Raw genomic sequence first — 18,193 nt, 5'->3', positions numbered from 1 at the left:
CATTTGCGGACGTGTGAATGGATTGTTCCATTTTGCGGAACGGGTGCGGACCCATTCATTTTCTATGGGGACGGAATGGATGCGGATCCGCAGCTCCGCAAAAGATAGAACATGTCCTATTCTTGTCCACAGCTTGCGGACAAGAATAGGCATTTCTATAGGGGTGTCGGGCAGGTGTGTTGCGGATCCGCAATTTGCGGGTCCGCAACACACCATGGACGTGTGAATGGAGCCTTACATTGTGTGCCAGGACGGATCCATTTGGCTCAGTTTCATCAGGCGGACAGCGTTTTGGTGTCCGCCTCCAAAGCGGAATGGTGACTGATCGGAGGCAAACTGATGAATTCTGAGTGGATCCTTTTCCATTCAGAATGCATTAGGGCAAAACTGATCCATTTTCGACATACCTCCCCGTACCAGGACCGCCACTGAAATCCGGGACTGTCCTGCCGGATACTGGAAGGAGGTATGGCTTTAGGCCTCATGCACATGTCCATAGCCTGTCTGTGCCTGTATTGTGGCCAGCGAACAGGGGGTCTGCAATATACAGGCACCAGCCGTGTGCGCACCGTATCAAGTGATGGGTCTGAAATCCGAAAGATACGGTGTGGTGCGGAATGGAAGCACAGATCGGAAACCTATGGAGTGCATCCATGGGTTTTCTGTCTATGCCTCCGCACTGCAAAAAAGTACTGTCGGATGCAGATTGCAGACCTCATTTAAATGAATGGGTTCATGTCTGCAGACAGTGGACACACTGTCGTCGCCCATGCATTGCAATGTATATACACACACACATGTGTCTAAATATATGTATATAAATATGTATATATACATATGTGTATGTATATTCATATATATATATATTTATATGTACACATACTTAGGCTCCATTCACACATCCGCAATTCCATTCCGCATTTTGCGGAACGGAATTGCGGACCCATACATTTCGTGCGGCGCCGATCCAGAATATACACACACACACAAAATCATAGTTCCTGTCTAGATGTCCTTCTTTCCCTGTTGGTTGCAGGGGGCGTGGCCTAATAGAACCGGTGGGCGTGGCTTAGCAGGTCGGCTGTGTGGTGATAGTGCAGGGGGGGATGAGGATTGACTAAGTAGCTACTGCAGTAGGGACTCTGAAGGTTTTTATCACAGCCAGCTTCTGACAGGAATCATCTTCTCTATCAACTTTCGATGTTCTTTTCTGAGCCTACCATGTTGATCATGGTTATTGGCGAATTAGGGTTCCACGCTGGAGAGGGAGCGAGAGAAAGAGAGACCACATCCAAGGGAGATCAATGGATAAAAAAAATAATTGGATCGTCAGAAAATGTGGGAAAAGCTGTTAAAGCGCAAATTTTGAACAAATTATTTAAGCGCAAATGTGGGACAAATTATTAAAGCGCAAATATGGTAAAAATTATTGAAGCATAAATGTGGTACAACTTGTTAAAGTTTAAAGGGCTTCTGTCACCCCACTAAAGTCATTTTTTTTGGGGGGGGGGGGCTAGTTAAATTCCTTATACTGCGATATATGAATATATAATGCTCTTACTGACTTTCCTTCAGCAGTTTCTTCAAAAAACAAACTTTTATAATATGTAAATGAGGTCTCTACCAGCAAGTAGGGCATCTACTTGCTGGTAGCTGCCGCAAAAAATTGCCCCCTCCTCTTGTTGATTGACAGGGCCAGCAGCGATCTCCGCCTCCGGCTGGCCCTGTCTGCATTTCAAAAATCGCGCGCCTGTGTTCATTCGGCGCAGGCGCTCTGAGATGAGGAGGCTCGCCTCCTCAGCACTCCCTCAGTGCGCCTGCGCCGATGACGTCTTCTCTTTCGGTGACGTCATCAGTGCAGGCGCACTGAGGGAGTGCTGAGGAGACGAGCCTCTTTATCTCAGAGCGCCTGCGCCGAATCAAGACAGGTGCGCGATTTTTGAAATGCAGACAGGGCCAGCCGGAGGAGGAGAGCACTGCTGGCCCTGTCAATCAACAGGACGAGGGGGCGGTTTTTTGCGGCGGCTACCAGCAAGTAGACGCCCTACTTGCTGGTAGAGACCTCATTTACATATTATAAACGTTCGTTTTTTGAAGAAACTGCTGAAGGAAAGTAAGTAAGAGCATTATGCAGTATATTTATATATCGCAGTATAAGGAATTTAACTAGCCCCCCCAAAAAAATAGGACTTTAGTGGGGTGACAGAAGCCCTTTAAGCATTGAATGAAAGGAGGTGGCGCGCATCAATTAAAGAAGAATTTCTTAAATTTTATTCCCTGTCACCTATGCAGAGCAGGGGTTTATTCACGTCCAAAATTGTAAAATGTCAACCCAAGAATGTAACAGAAAAATTACAGAAATGTATTAACCTGTCAACTTGGTAGAGCAGGGGTCTATGACAGAAAACAATTGTTTATTGTCACCCGAAAATGTAAAATAAAAATTATTGAAATTTATTAAGCTGTCAACTAGGTAGAGGAGGGGTATATTACACCCAAAGATTTGTGAATTTCAACTAAAAATGTAACAGACAAATTTTTAATTTTTTTTACCTGTCTACTAGGTATAGCAGTGGTACATCACACCCAAAAATTGGTGAATTTCGCCTGAAAATGTACCGTACATATCGCGTGGCCATATCACTAGGTTACCCCCCCTTGTCAGCTGGTTTGTAGAACACTTCCGATATGTTTCTCAATCTTTTCAAACTTTGTCGCTGACCGTCCCTGAAATTACCATGGTGGATAGATGTAGACATTTTTTCAAAGTCTTTACTGACCATCTTCACAAACAGGTCTATTGCAGGACACAGCGACAAAGGGGGGAATTTTTGGGATCTTTTGCGTATTTCTGGTGGCATATCATTTATAACAGGTCTTCCAAAGTGCGGAGGGCCTGCTGTTCACTTTCAGAATCGAAAATGTCTGAGAAATCCTCTCTGACATGCCACCTCTTCATCATCAGGGATCGCCCAAATAAATGTAAATCCTTAATGGCTGTAAACTGATTAAAGTTGGAACTGGGTGCCTATGATAAGCTCTTCTCCAACAATGAAATATCCGTGTCAGAAAATACATGGCTGGATAAATTAATTACCTTAGGCTCTTCTCCAGATGTTTCATGTTTGTATCTGAATCTTGTTGTCGTTTTCTCCCGGGTCCATATCCATGGTCCATCTTCCTCTTATTGCGAGTCAGGAGGGTGGAATAAGCCCCCTATGGTTGGGGATCCCCCACGGATGAAAGGGAGGACACTGAAGAGGATCTAATTGTACCACACAGGATGTTTGGTCCGGCTCCAGGTGTCACCACTGTACTGTCTTTGATTTTTAACTTCATAGGTATGGTCTCTGGGACACTGGCGTATCTATCACGAGGCAAACAAGGCATTTGCCTAGGGCGGCACTTGCCAATGGGGCGGCGAAATGCCTTGTTTGCCCCTTGTCCCATCCGTCTTATACGCTGGTATACTCAGATCCGATGGTATATTCTAACCCCCAGGCGTTCCCATGGTGACGGGGACGCTTGCCTGGGGGGTTAGAATATACCATCTGATCTGAGTTTACACGCTCTCAGTAAGATCGTGAAAACTCAAATCCGATAGTATATTCTAACCCCCAGGCATTCCTATAGTGACAGGGACGCTTGCCTGGGGGTTAGAATATACAGGGCCACGCCTCTCACAGGAGTACATTTATAAACTGTAATCAGTAACGTTAACTTTAATCATCGCTGATCTCTTTACTTGGATCCCTTACTCTTAGCTCCGATAACAGCAGGCAGTGCGGGCGGCGCTCACTCACTGACGTCAGTGAGTGAGCACCGCCCGCACTGCCTGCTGTTACCGGAGCTAAGAGTAAGGGATCCAAGTAAAGAGATCAGCGATGATTAAAGTTACTGATTACAGTTTATAAATGCACTCCTGTGAGCGTCGGGGAGGGGGATCTGTGGATGTCACTGTTTAGGGGGGTGATCTGTGGATGGCACTATTTAGGGGAGGGGGATCTGTGGATGGCACTGTTTAGGGGAGGGGAATCTGTGGATGGCATTGTTTAGGGGAGGGGGATCTGTGGATGGCACTGTTTAGGGGAGGGGGATCTGTGGATGGCACTGTTTAGGGGAGGGGATCTGTGGATGGCACTGTTTAGGGGGGATCTGTGGATGGCACATAGGAAGGGGTGGGGTTTAGAGAGGAAGGGGGTTGGCCTTGACAGGAAGGGGTGGGTCAAATTTATATTAGGGGGTGCCCGAGTTTAGTCTCGCCTAGGGCAGCACAAAACCAAGATACACCACTGCTCTGGGATGAAGACCACTTCCCCTGTGAACCCTGATGCGGGGACACACTGTGTACTTATCTGCCATGGCTTAAAATAATCAGGATTGATCACTGTCTTGGCTGTCCCTGTGTCTATTAAGAAAGGAACCTGTTGGTTGCCTACCTGGACTGGTATCTCAATTTTGCAGGCTGCTGCAATCATGGCAGATAAGGACACAGGGTTGCCGGCTTCCTATTGTGAGGTCACCGGACCAGGAATGTGCACTGAACCCTGGTTCTGTGAGTTCACCTGTTGTCCTTGAGGAGGTAACCGGCAATTTCTGCGTATGTGACCAGGTTTGCCACAATGGTAACATCTGAAGTCACCCTCCCCCCCTCTGTTTGGTCTGTCCTTGTTGACCAGACCATGGTCTCTGTTGTCCTTGTACCATATTGATTTTTGAGGATTTGGTAGTGGACATGTCTAGTTCCAAACCCTTAGCAGCAGCAACAAACTGAGGTAGTGCTGTCACCCTCCATTCAGGCTTACATGCCTTCAGTTTTGTCTGGAGGGCAGGTCTCAGTCCCTCCATGAAAGCAGATGTCAGTAACTTCTCTCCCATAGGTCCAGTGGTATCCCAACCCATGTCTATCCACACTGTCCGTAGTCTAGGCTCAAATGCCACTACGTCTTCTTTAGTCTCCTGTATTATGTCTTAAGGACACATGACGTACCGGTACGTCATGATGTCCTGGTACTTAAGGACACATGACCTACCGGTACGTCATGTGTTGTTCCGATCACTGCCGCCCGGCTGGCGGTGATCAGAACAAGGTGCCTGCTCAAATCATTGAGCAGGCACCTAGGCTAAATGCGCGGGAGGGTCCCGTGACCCCCCCATGTCGGCGATCGCAGCAAACCGCAGGTCAATTCAGACCTGCAGTTTGCTGCGCTTTCTGCAGTTTCTGATCCCGGCTGTCCCTGACCGCGGGGATCAGAAACTTTAGTATTCCTAAAATATATATTTATCTCCCCCCCTGCACCCCGGAATGATTTTATCCCGGTGGGAGGTACAGGGGGAATTGCGGGCAGTGCGGGAGGCGGGCGGTGCGGCAGGCGGGATCGCGATTCCCCGCCCGCCTCCCATTGAATAATCGTTGGTGGCCAGTGGGTATACCAGAGAGTGTGAGCACATTGCTGACACTCTCGTATAAACGGCTGACATCTGTGATGCGATGTCAGCCGTTTAACCCTTTCCATACCGCGGTCCTTATGGACCGCTGTATGGAAAAGGTTAACAGCTCAGGGAGCTCCCTCCCTCTCCCATCGGGGGGCTGTGCCTTTGCAGCCCCCGATGGGAGAGGGAGAGAGCCCCCAGACAGCCCCCCTCCTTACCCTTCCCCGTCTTCGAAGTTGTGGCTACAACTGAGCAGACGGGGAAGGTTCCCATGGGAACAGGACGCATTCTCAGGCATCCTGCTGTCCATGGTGCTGAACAGATCTGTGCTAAAGGCATAGATCTGTTCAGACAAAGTGTAAGTAAAATACAGTGCAGTACCCTATATAGTGTACTGTACTGTATTATACAGACATCAGACCCACTGGATCTTCAAGAACCAAGTGGGTCTGGGTCAAAAAACTGTAAAAAAAAAAATGTGAAAAAAGTAAAGTTAAAAAAACACATTTATCACTGAATAAAAATTAAAAGAATAAAATACACTACACATATTAGGTATCGCCGCGTCCGTAACGACCTGATCTATAAAACGGTCATGTTACTTTTCCCGCACGATGAACGCCATAAAAATAAAAAAATAAAAACTATGAGGAAATTGAAATTTTGCCCACCTTACTTCCCAAAAAAGGTAATAAAAGTGATCAAAAAAGTCGCATGTACGCCAAAATAATACCAATCAAACCGTAATCTCATCCCGCAAAAATCATACCCTACCCAAGATAATCGCCCAAAAACTGAAAAAACTATGGCTCTTAGACTATTGAAACACTAACATGATTTTTTGGGTTTCAAAAATGAAATCATTGTGTAAGACTTACATAAATAAAAAAAAAGTATACATATTAGGTATCGCCGCGTCCGTATCGACCGGCTCTATAAAAATATCACATGACCTAACCCCTCAGATGACCACCGTAAAAAAAAAAAAAAAAAAACGGTGTAAAAAAAGCCATTTTTTTGTCATCTTACGTCACAAAAAGTGTAATAGCAAGGGATAAAAAGTCATATGCACCCCAAAATAGTGCCAATAAAACCGTCATCTCATCCCACAAAAAATGAGACCCTACCTAAGATAATTGCCCAAAAACTGAAAAAACTATGGCTCTCAAACTATGGAGACACTAAAACATGATTTTTTTTTTGTTTCAAAAATGAAATCATTGTGTAAAACTTACAAAAAAAAATAATTGTATACATATTAGGTATCGCCGCGTACGTGACAACCTGCTCTATAAAAATACAACATGATATAACCTGTCAGATGAATGTTGTAAATAACAAAAGAAAAAAAGGTGCCAAAAAAGCTATTTCTTGTTACCTTGCCTCACAAAAAGTGTAATATAGAGCAACCAAAAATCATATGTACCCTAAACTAGTACCAACAAAACTGCCACGCTATCCCGTAGTTTCTAAAATGGGGTCACTTTTTTGGAGTTTCTACTCTAGGGGTGCATCAGGGGGGCTTCAAATGGGACATGGTGTCAAAAAAAAACATTCCAGCAAAATCTGCCTTCCAAAAACCGTATGGCATTCCTTTCCTTCTGCGCCCTGCCGTGTGCCCGTACAGCAGTTTACGACCACATATGGGGTGTTTCTGTAAACTACAGAATCAGGGCCATAAATAATGAGTTTTGTTTGGCTGTTAACCCTTGCTTTGTAACTGGAAAAAAATATAAAAATGGAAAATCTGCCAAAAAAGTGAAATTTTGAAATTGTATCTCTATTTTCCATTAAATCTTGTGCAACACCTAAAGGGTTAACAAAGTTTGTAAAATCAGTTTTGAATACCTTGAGGGGTGTAGTTTCTTAGATGGGGTCACTTTTATGGAGTTTCTACTCTAGGGGTTCATCAGGGGGGCTTCAAATGGGACATGGTGTAAAAAAAAAAACAGTCCAGCAAAATCTGCCTTCAAAAACCAAACGGCGCACCTTTCACTCTATGCCCCGCTGTGTGGCCGTACAGTAGTTTACGGCCACATATGGGGTGTTTCTGTAAACGGCAGAGTCAGGGAAATAAAAATACAGTCTTCTTTGGCTGTTAACCCTTGCTTTGTTAGTGGAAAAAATGGGTTAAAATGGAAAATTAGGCAAAAAAATGAAATTCTCAAATTTTATCCCCATTTGCCAATAACTCTTGTGCAACACCTAAAGGGTTAATGACGTATGTAAAATCAGTTTTGAATACTTTGAGGGGTGTAGTTTCTTAGATGGGGTCACTTTTAGGGAGTTTCTACTCTAGGGGTGCATCAGGGGGGCTTTAAATGGGACATGGTGTAAATAAACCAGTCCAGCAAAATCTGCCTTCCAAAAACCAAACGGCGCACCTTTCACTCTATGCCCCGCTGTGTGGCCGTACAGTAGTTTACGGCCACATATAGGGTGTTTCTGTAAACGGAAGAGTCAGGGCAATAAAGATACAGTCTTGTTTGGCTGTTAACCCTTGCTTTGTTAGTGAAAAAAATGGGTTAAAATGGAAAATTAGGCAAAAAAAATGAAATTCTCAAATTTCATCCCCATTTGCCAATAACTCTTGTGCAACACCTAAAGAGTAAACGAAGTTTGTAAAATCAGTTTTGAATACCTTGAGGGGTGTAGTTTATAGAATGGGTTCATTTTTGGGTGGTTTCTATTATGTAAGCCTCGCAAAGTGACTTCAGACCTGTAGTGGTCCCTAAAAATTGGGTTTTTGTAAATTTCTGAAAAATTTCAAGATTTACTTCTAAACTTCTAAGCCTTGTAACATCCCCAAAAAATAAAATATCATTCCCAAAATAATTCAAACATGAATTAGACATATGGGGAATGTAAAGTCATCACAATTTTTGGGGGTATTACTATGTATTACAGAACTAGAGAAACTGAAACTTTGAAATTTGCAAATTTTTCAAAATTTTTGGTAAATTAGGTATTTTTTTATGCAAAAAAAAAATTTTTGGACTTCATTTTACCAGTGTAATGAAGTACAATATGTGATGAAAAAACAGTCTCAGAACGGCCTGGATAAGTCAAAGCGTTTTAAAGTTATCAGCACTTAAAGTGACACTGGTCAGATTTGCAAAAAATGGCCTGGTCCTTAAGGTGAAATAAGGCTGTGTCCCTAAGGGGTTAAACTACGGGCACTGTCATCTTCCTCTGTCCTGGCCCATCTACCAAAATTTCTGCAATATTCTATGCCCGATGTGTCAGTTTTTTTCCAGTCAGACCATGAGAACTGGTCAGTTTCTACCCTTTCAGCCAATAACTGTTCTTTTAGAGGGTTATATGGTGATACTCCCATTTTTAAGGCCACTAAGTCATTTAAGTCAGCCCATGTCGCCCTATATGTGGCTTGTATCTGTTGTAACATACGGTGGGCAGGCATAGGTCTTGTCAATGGGTCAGGAATTCTACCTAAAAGTCCCATTTGGTCCTTAGGACTCCATGGGGAGTAAGACAATATGTGCTGTTGCACATATTGGACTTGAACACCGGGTGGTGGTGCCTGAGGGGCTTGATTGTCTCCCCTGTCTCCTGGTCACCCTCCTCCATGCACTGGTGGAGGGACTTGTGGAATGAATCCGGTACGCATGGTTACCGGATAGAGTTCTGTACACAGTCTAGGTCGGGGCTCCCCACATGATCTACAAGTTTCTGTCCAGTCAGGATTCTGGTTTCCACACATTGTACATGTCCAGCCTGGTCTATCCATCGTCCCAGAATATGACGTGGGGGAGCTGAAGGTGGCGGACATATTTAATTTTCTAACTGTCATTGTCATGTTTTACACTTGTGTCATAATACAAATTTCCTCCAAATGTTATGCAGCATATGGGTAGGTTACCCGACACTGCTATATCATAACATGTATTTCCCTTTAAGAGAGTTAGGCCTGTTTCAGGCAATCCTTATTCCAGCCAGCAGAGGGAGCTCCCAGTTCAGTATAAATAGGCTAGGGCCTAGCCTAGGAAGTAGTTAGAAGTTTCTGGAGTGAGTGCTGAGAGATTCAGGGCTCAGTCAAGAGTGCAGAGATTGCACTACTGGTGTGGAGGGTCATTCCCACCCAGCTTTCCAGGTTAATTACACCTGAAGAACTCCAAAGATAGAGCCTGCCATCAGGAGGGAAGAAGACCTCTACCAAGTCTTTGCTCAAGGGTTATCACCAGGATTTAGGTGTCTGGACCTTGAGGGTATTGCTGCAAGTAGCATAAGAGGAAATCCCTGAACCTAGGAGGCCTGTCTCGAAGTTAGCCTTGTTGTAAGTAAAAGCCTGAACCACTACTGTTAACTGTATGGTAAAGTGTGGAATAACTCTGGAACTGTATTCACTGGCTGTTCATCCTACTACAAATTCATGCAGTAAAGTTGACCTGTTACATACATATCCGGACTACTCCATTATTCCACCTATCACTACACGGTGTGTCACAGTTCAATTGACACTGGCGTCATGACAACTATTAACCGCCTGTTCCAGCATTGACCCGGATTGAAGACGACAGTGAATCCCAGGTTAGTGGGTTGCCCTGCACTACGACTCCCCGTATACCTAAAGCCTCTACTGACCCCCTGGGATACTGCATCGCTCTTTTTGGCGTCACGAACAGGATCCGCATGCTTCTGGAGTGCAGAGAAGTGTGAACTGTGTGCTTTAACTATTCCACCACCGTATTGCAAGGACTATACCCTTTATTCCCAAGTCGGTGGATTACAATTGTGCCTGGGAGGAATCGGAGGCGCTGTGCTGTGTTGCGCTACCCCCAGGAAAAGAAAACCGTGTTGTGGATTACAATTTATTCACTTGTCAACAACCCTGCTTGCTGTCAGGGAATGGTGACCAAGATGGCCACCGGCCGCCTGGAGTAAAGTTTCCCGCGCTGCTGAGGACCTTCGTGGGCGGATCCCTTCAAAGACACAGAGAATCCTGCCCCTCTTCATCATCGCACCGCCGCGGCCCTGCTTCTTCTACGTCACCGCGAACTCAGGAAGTCCGGAGTCTCTCGAGATTTGGCCTGCGCAAACCCGGCGATACCGGTAAGAACTTGTAACCGGAGGGAAGGGGATTGTTCCGGCCCCTTTAGTCGCCAGCGGCCACATCGTAATAAGCTAACATGTCAGAACCGGGAGTTCCCGAGCAGCCGGCCCCGGGAGAGCTTGCGGCTCCTAACCATCCTATAGCCCCCAGCATGATGCCCTTTACCATGCCTTACTATTTTGGGGCCCCATGGTTTCCCTGCTATAAAGGAGAGACCCATACCCTAAGAGACTTTAAAGAAAAGTTGCTGGCATTATTCAAACTGTACCCCATAAATGCCGATCAGCAAATGGAAATCCTGCTAGCACAATTGGAGGGAGCTGCCCACAGAGAGGTATTATCCTGGCCTGCTGCTGAACGGAGTACTCTAGAGCAGATATTCACCCGCCTCAGGGCCACTTTTGAAACAAGGACTGCCTCAGAGATAAAGATGCACTTCTTTGGCAAGAAACAGAAGTCCGGTGAGTCCCTCCGTGACTATGCCCTATCACTTCAGGAGGCTTTAGGGGCTGTAATCCAGATAGATCCCAAGGAGGCTGATAATCAGGACCAGACCCTGAGGGAACAATTTATCACCGGGGTGTCTAGTGAGCAAATAAGGACCCAATTAAAGATGCTGTCCGCCCAGCACCCTAACAGTACCTTTCTGGATTTTAAAGAACTGGCTATAAAAATTCTGGGGTCAGCAGTACCTGCAGAGTTGAACATCCCACCGGAGTCACCAGCCTGCAGGCCAAAACCTCTTATCCCTGCTCAAGCTGAGGCCGGCCAAGCTGTTCAAGCTTCAGCTGCTGATGCCATTGCCGTACTGACGGAACGGGTAAACCATCTCACTAAAAGTCTAGAGAGAATGTGCAAAAAGATAGAGGAATGGGAAAAACCCATAATGTCAGAGGAAGAGTTCCTGTCACCTCTTAAACCATTCCCACCTCCATACCAAGAGACTCACCCCAGGGATCCTGGGAGGCGTAATAGAGACCGTTCCAAGGAACGCAAACGGCCCGTGTGTACATACTGTAAAAAGGTGGGACATACAGAATCCACGTGCTGGCAGTTAAACGGGCTACCCTCGAGGCTGAGGACCACCCCTCGGGAGGTAGAACAATAGGTCCAAAAGATCCAAGTTGGATGCCCCGGTATGTAGGATCCCATCCTAAAATCAATGTAGAGATCAACGGGGTCCCCTTTGAAGCCCTACTGGATACTGGGTCCCAGGTCACTACCATTCAGCTGCCCACATTTGAAAAATTCTGGGACACCAACCAGTTAACCCAGCCGCCTGAATCCTGGGTGGAGATTATCGCCAGCAATGGCAAGCCAGTAAAGGTTCATGGATACTGGGAACCCACTTTGCAGGTGGGAGAAGCAACCTTGCCCCAACAGGGGGTTATAGTAGTCCAAACCGGCGACAGAGGAGGACATCCTGTCATTCTAGGCACCAATGTCTTCAAAAACTGTTATTCTGAAATACTTGCCGTATTACACCAGACTTTGCCCACTGCTTCCTCTGCATCCAAGAGGGTGATTCAGAAGACTATTACTGTGTTAAGTGCTCAGCAGAGGTTCGCTAATAGAAAAGGAGAAATTTGTACTGCCAGGATCCGTGATATTAAGCCTGTGACTTTGCCTCCTAATTCTCAAACTCTTTTATGGTGTCGTGCTATCCTGGGAGTCCAAGGCAGAGATTATCCAGCCCTGGTGGAACCAATCCAGATGGAGGACTACCCTTATGTGAGAGCTGCCAAGTGCCTGGTGAACGTCTCCCAAGGTAAAGTACCTGTCCGTCTGATTAACCTGAGTGATCATCCTGTTGCGCTTACTAAGCATTGCCGTGTTGCCCAGCTTTCTCAGGTGTCCTTCCAAGACATCATTCGTCTTCCAGTGACAGAAAAGCCGCCAGCTGCAGGCAGTGGACGCCCGTCGGTGACCCAGCCACAAGTGCCCTGGTGGGAAGAGCTCCATGTAGGGGACGAGACTACCCCCCAACATCAACAAGAAGGGATCCTACAGCTTGTCAAAGAGCACCACCAGGCCTTCAGTAAACATGCTACTGATTATGGAGAGGTTAGTGCCATACAACACACCATACCTACTGGCTCTCATCCTCCTATCAAGGAGAGATACAGACCCTTACCACCTACTTCATATCAGACTGTAAAATAAATGATCCAAGAGATGAAAGACTCTAATGTAATCCGGGACAGCCGTAGCCCGTGGGCTGCACCCCTGGTCCTTGTAAAGAAGAAGGATGGTGGTATCCGTTTCTGTGTGAATTATAGAAAAATTAACCAAATAACCCACAAAGATGCATACCCACTGCCCCGCATTGAGGAGTCACTAACTGCTCTGGGCTCCTCCGCCTATTTCTCCACATTGGACTTGACCAGTGGCTACTGGCAAGTACCCATGGCCCCTGCAGATAGGGAAAAGACTGCTTTCACCACTCCCATGGGCCTGTTCGAATTCAATTGTATGCCGTTCGGGCTGTGTAATGCCCCAGGGACTTTCCAGAGACTAATGGAGCGGTGTTTGGGTCACAAAAATTTCGAAACAGTGCTGCTGTATCTAGATGACGTCATTGTGTACTCAAAAACATATGAGGACCATCTGAAACATTTAGCAGAAGTATTTGAAATCCTTATCAAATATGGCTTGAAAGTAAAGCCATCCAAGTGTCACTTGCTCAAGCCTGCAGTAAAATACCTGGGGCATGTGGTAAGCGCAGAGGGCGTGCAGCCTGACCCTGATAAGCTAGCGGCTGTCCGTAATTGGCCGGTCCCCACTACCGTCAAAGAGGTGAGGAGTTTCCTTGGCTTTGCAGGCTACTATAGGCGTTTTATCCCCCATTTTGCTCAAATAGCTGATCCTATCCAAGAACTCCTGAGGGGGCAGCCCAAGAAAAGTCCTAGAACGCCTGTGCCCATTGAGTGGAATGAGGAATGAGAGATAGCGTTCCAATTGTTAAAAAAGAAACTGACCGAGCCTCCTGTGTTAGGTTATCCAGACTACAGCAAGCCCTTCCAGCTATATACTGATGCTAGCAAACGAGGCCTGGGAGCTGTGTTGGCCCAGATCCAAGAGGGAAAAGAAAGAGTGATAGCTTATGCAAGCCGCTCCCTGAAAGGGGCGGAGAAAAATGATCAGAACTATAGCTCCTTCAAACTAGAGTTTCTGGCATTAGTGTGGGCAGTGACGGAGAAATTCAAAGATTATCTAGCCGCCACCCCATTCATTGCATTCACCGACAATAACCCTCTGGCGCATCTAAATACAGCTAAATTGGGGGCCTTGGAGCAGAGATGGGCCTCTCGCCTCGCCAACTATGATTTCTCTGTAAAATATCGTGCTGGACGTACTAATGATAATGCTGATGCTTTATCCAGGCTTCCCACAGAGACCGCTCCTGATGATGGGCGAGATGCTTGGGAAGATGTAGAGATGCCGGCCTTCTATAACAAATTTGCTCAACAGGATCAAGCTCGAGCTACCAATGACGGAGCCGCAGCCCCTTCACCCTCCAGTAGGCCTGAGCCCAAAGAGGAAAGGTGGGTGAAACTACAGTCTGAAAGTAGAGTGCTGGGTGAGTTGTTGGATTTTATTACTAGTGGCAGAGCCCCTGAGAGGATTAGGCGTAAAAGTGCAGATCCAGAGCTCATCAAATTGTGGAGACAGCGCCATCAGCTCTTCATACAAAAGGGCCTATTGCTACGGAGAAGCCTAGACCCAGTGTCCAACGAAAGAGTGCACCAGATTCTCATACCCCGACGAGATGCAGGTATGGTATTGGAGATGTACCACAATCAATCCGGTCACTTTGGGGTCCAAAAGACTGAGGCTATATCCGCCAGCGGTTTTACTGGGTGGGATGAGAGAAGACATTGAGAAGTGGTTGTCGGGAAGTGTGTCGCCTGTGCCTTAAAAAGAAGTGAGACCATGACAGAGGGCACCACTGAGACCCATTGTAAGTACCCGTCCTCTTGAACTTGTCGCCATCGACCCATGTGAAGCTGGAGCCTAGTCGCTCAGGTATGCTTATGCCATGACTATTATTGACCATTTCACTAAGTTTGTTGTAGCGGTGCCTGTGAGAGACCAGAGGGCCAAGACTACAGCCGAACTGTTCTGGAAACACTTCCTCCTGCCCTACGGATGTCCAGAAAAGATCCTCACCGATCAAGGACCTGCTTTTGAGTCCCATCTGTTCCATGAACTGTGCCGCTTACACAACTGTAAGAAGATCCGGACAACGGCCTACCATCCTCAAGGTAATGGATTATGTGAAAAAATGAATCAGACCTTGATAGAGATGCTGAGGGCCGTGCCTCCTGAAACCAGAGGAGATTGGCCTAGTCTGTTGCCACAGCTCATGTTCACGTACAATCATACCATCCATTGTTCCACTGGGTATACCCCTTTTTATTTGATGTTTGGGCGCCAAGGGACATTGCCTGCTGATCATTCATTGGACATACACGTACCTGATTGCATTAACCCATTACCTAACACCGACTGGGTTGCTGAGCATCAAAGGCGATTGAATACAGCCAAAGCCATTGTTCAGGAACGTATGGACTATGCTAGAGACCGACAGCAGAGAGACTATGATCAAGCAGCCCATGCAGAACCCTTGACAATAGGGGCTGTGGTATGGTTAAAAAATAACCGCCGTACAAGCAAACTGGACAGTAAATGGGAGCAAAATCCCTATGTTGTCACTGCAATCCCAAATGTTGGGACTCACACTTATGAGATCACCCGGGAAGGCAGGGGATCCCAAATTGTGCACCGAAACTGGTTAAAGCTCTGCCTGACACCAGAACCCAGTGCCGAGAGTTCTAGATCTGAATCCCCTGTGTCAGAGTCATCAATACAGCCCGAGGATCCTATGCAGGCTGTCAGTAATCTAAGGTATGACGCTGATCCCATGCATTGGCTTCTGACACCATGGCTGAACTTGTTGGTGCCCGCTCCGGCACCTACTGTATCTTCACCTCCAGAAGAGCCGGTTCAAGCTGCCCTGGATCCAGTTCCCGTTATAGAGGATCCTGTTGTTCCTGACCAGGGTTTTACTGATGGAGACCCTCCTGTTGCTCCTCTCTCTTCTACCTCGATGCTAAGGGAAGAGGAGACCCCTGTGTTGAGAAGGTCCACCCGGATGAACAGGGGACGTCCGCCAGTCCGTTTAGGGGACTTTGACTATGCTGGTGGTGTCTCCTCCCGAGCAGTGCTACTGGAAATAAGCTTGCTTGACGTTTGTGCGCAAGAATGGACTCCTCCACGTGAGCCCTTGCCTGTTATACACCCACAGGAACCCCTGTGTAGTCCTTTATTCTACTCAGCCTAAGAGAATGGACTAACTGTCCGAGGGTATCAAGAGCCACGTCTGACTCCGTTATACCCGGGGCTCAGGACGGTCGCAGCGGGGTGGCTGCGCGCTCTATATAAAGATCACGTTGTTTCTTAGTGATTGTTTTCTGTGTTTGCCTTGCTATCCTTTTTGTCATCAATCAGGGATCCGTAGCTTCTCCTCCTCAGCTGTTTCTTGTCTGCACTCCCAACCTCCTTATATTCTCCCCTCACTCTTCTCTAGTTGCAGTTATAGAGCTTCCTGCCTGGACATCTATACTGACCCACTGGAGTTGTGAATCCTGGTTGTCGTTCCAGAGTGCTTCCCTCCGGATCCCTGTTGGGCTTCTTGTTGTCTCCTGTTGTCGCCCACCTGGGATTATATGTTGAGTTTGTATTGTCTGTCCTTCCCTTGGTGTTTTCCTTTAGAGCTAGTGGTGCGGACTAGTGTTCCCACCGCCCTGTTCACTATCTAGGGCTCAGCTTAGGGAAAGCCAGGGCTTTAGGCACGTGATCGGCGTACGGGTGAGGAACCCGTCTAGGGACGTCAGGGCAGCCAGGTGCCAGCCGCTAGGTGAGTCAGGGGTCACCACCTTCCCTCTAACTTGGGCAGGGCCTTCCTTGTTTCCTCCCTCTGTGTCACGTATGTGATAGTCACGCCGACCGTGATACTAACCTGGTTCACCTTAAGTCCGCTGTGCCAGGTCAGCGGCCGTGCCTAAGAAGCAAGAAGACGCCCCTTTCCCTTGCGTCATTTGTTCATTAAGTTACAAATGTTATGTTTTCTGTGTGAAATGATTATTTATCATATTTATAATGTAATGTTTAAGTTATGTACCATTTTATGCCGGTTCAGGAAGGTGTGTGTGAGTACGAGGCCTTACTCACGTTAAAGTCTGGGGGTGTGCAGCATACGGGTAGGTTACCCGACACTGCTATATCATAACATGTATTTCCCTTTAAGAGAGTTAGGCCTGTTTCAGGCAATCCTTATTCCAGCCAGCAGAGGGAGCTCCCAGTTCAGTATGAATAGGCTAGGGCCTAGCCTAGGAAGTAGTTAGAAGTTTCTGGAGTGAGTGCTGAGAGATTCAGGGCTCAGTCAAGAGTGCAGAGATTGCACTACTGGTGTGGAGGGTCATTCCCACCCAGCTTTCCAAGTTAATTACACCTGAAGAACTCCAAAGATAGAGCCTGCCATCAGGAGGGAAGAAGACCTCTACCAAGTCTTTGCTCAACGGTTATCACCAGGATTTAGGTGTCTGGACCTTGAGGGTATTGCTGCAAGTAGCATAAGAGGAAATCCCTGAACCTAGGAGGCCTGTCTCGAAGTTAGCCTTGTTGTAAGTAAAAGCCTGAACCACTACTGTTAACTGTATGGTAAAGTGTGGAATAACTCTGGAACTGTATTCACTGGCTGTTCATCCTACTACAAATTCATGCAGTAAAGTTGACCTGTTACATACATATCCGGACTACTCTATTATTCCACCTATCACTACACGGTGTGTCACCGTTCAATTGACACTGGCGTCATGACAACTATTAACCGCCTGTTCCAGCATTGACCCGGATTGAAGACGACAGTGAATCCCAGGTTAGTGGGTTGCCCTGCACTACGACTCCCCGTATACCTAAAGCCTCTACTGACCCCCTGGGATACTGCAGTTACATTTGGCCATTTCTTATTCTTCACTTTCTCTGCTGTCCGACACCAACATTCCACAACCTCCTCACATTTCTGATCCTTCATCCAACCACTATGTGTTCTTTTGAACCTTTCTCAAACTTCAGAATCTAAGTTGCCATGTTTCATACCCGCCTTCTGTGTCTTTTTCTTTTCCTTGCTTCCCTTCTGAATCTTCAACTATCTGTTTGGCTAATTTGTACCCCTCAGGTATACTCTACGTATTGCCCATGTCTATGTGTTAAGAATTTCTCTACTAGACGTCTGAAATATCTACAGTTATTACTGTACAACCATCTAATCTGCTTCCTTATAGTGACTTCCCCATTAATCTCCTGTTAATATATCAACTATATTACAGATAGAAAAACTTTATATTGTCTTAACACTTTCTCAGAGGACCCCACGGTTCACTATTTCCTCTACGGGCATTTTCTGTGATACGATACAAAATTCAAACAACAACCAGTACTTAAATCACAACACCAATAACCAAACGTTTTCCAAGACCAAGACCAATCAAATTCCATATCTCAGAATAAATAGGTTCTTACCATTTTAAAAGGCTTGACCGAGAAACTTCAATAGACCCACTGTCCCGGACCCAGGTGAAGACACAGGAAACACAGATATATTTTTGTAAAAATAGGCTTCTTACC

Source organism: Bufo bufo, chromosome 6 (assembly GCF_905171765.1).
Source record: "Bufo bufo chromosome 6, aBufBuf1.1, whole genome shotgun sequence".
In the NCBI taxonomy this organism is placed as follows: domain Eukaryota; kingdom Metazoa; phylum Chordata; class Amphibia; order Anura; family Bufonidae; genus Bufo; species Bufo bufo.
Note: the sequence above shows the minus strand (reverse complement) of the source record.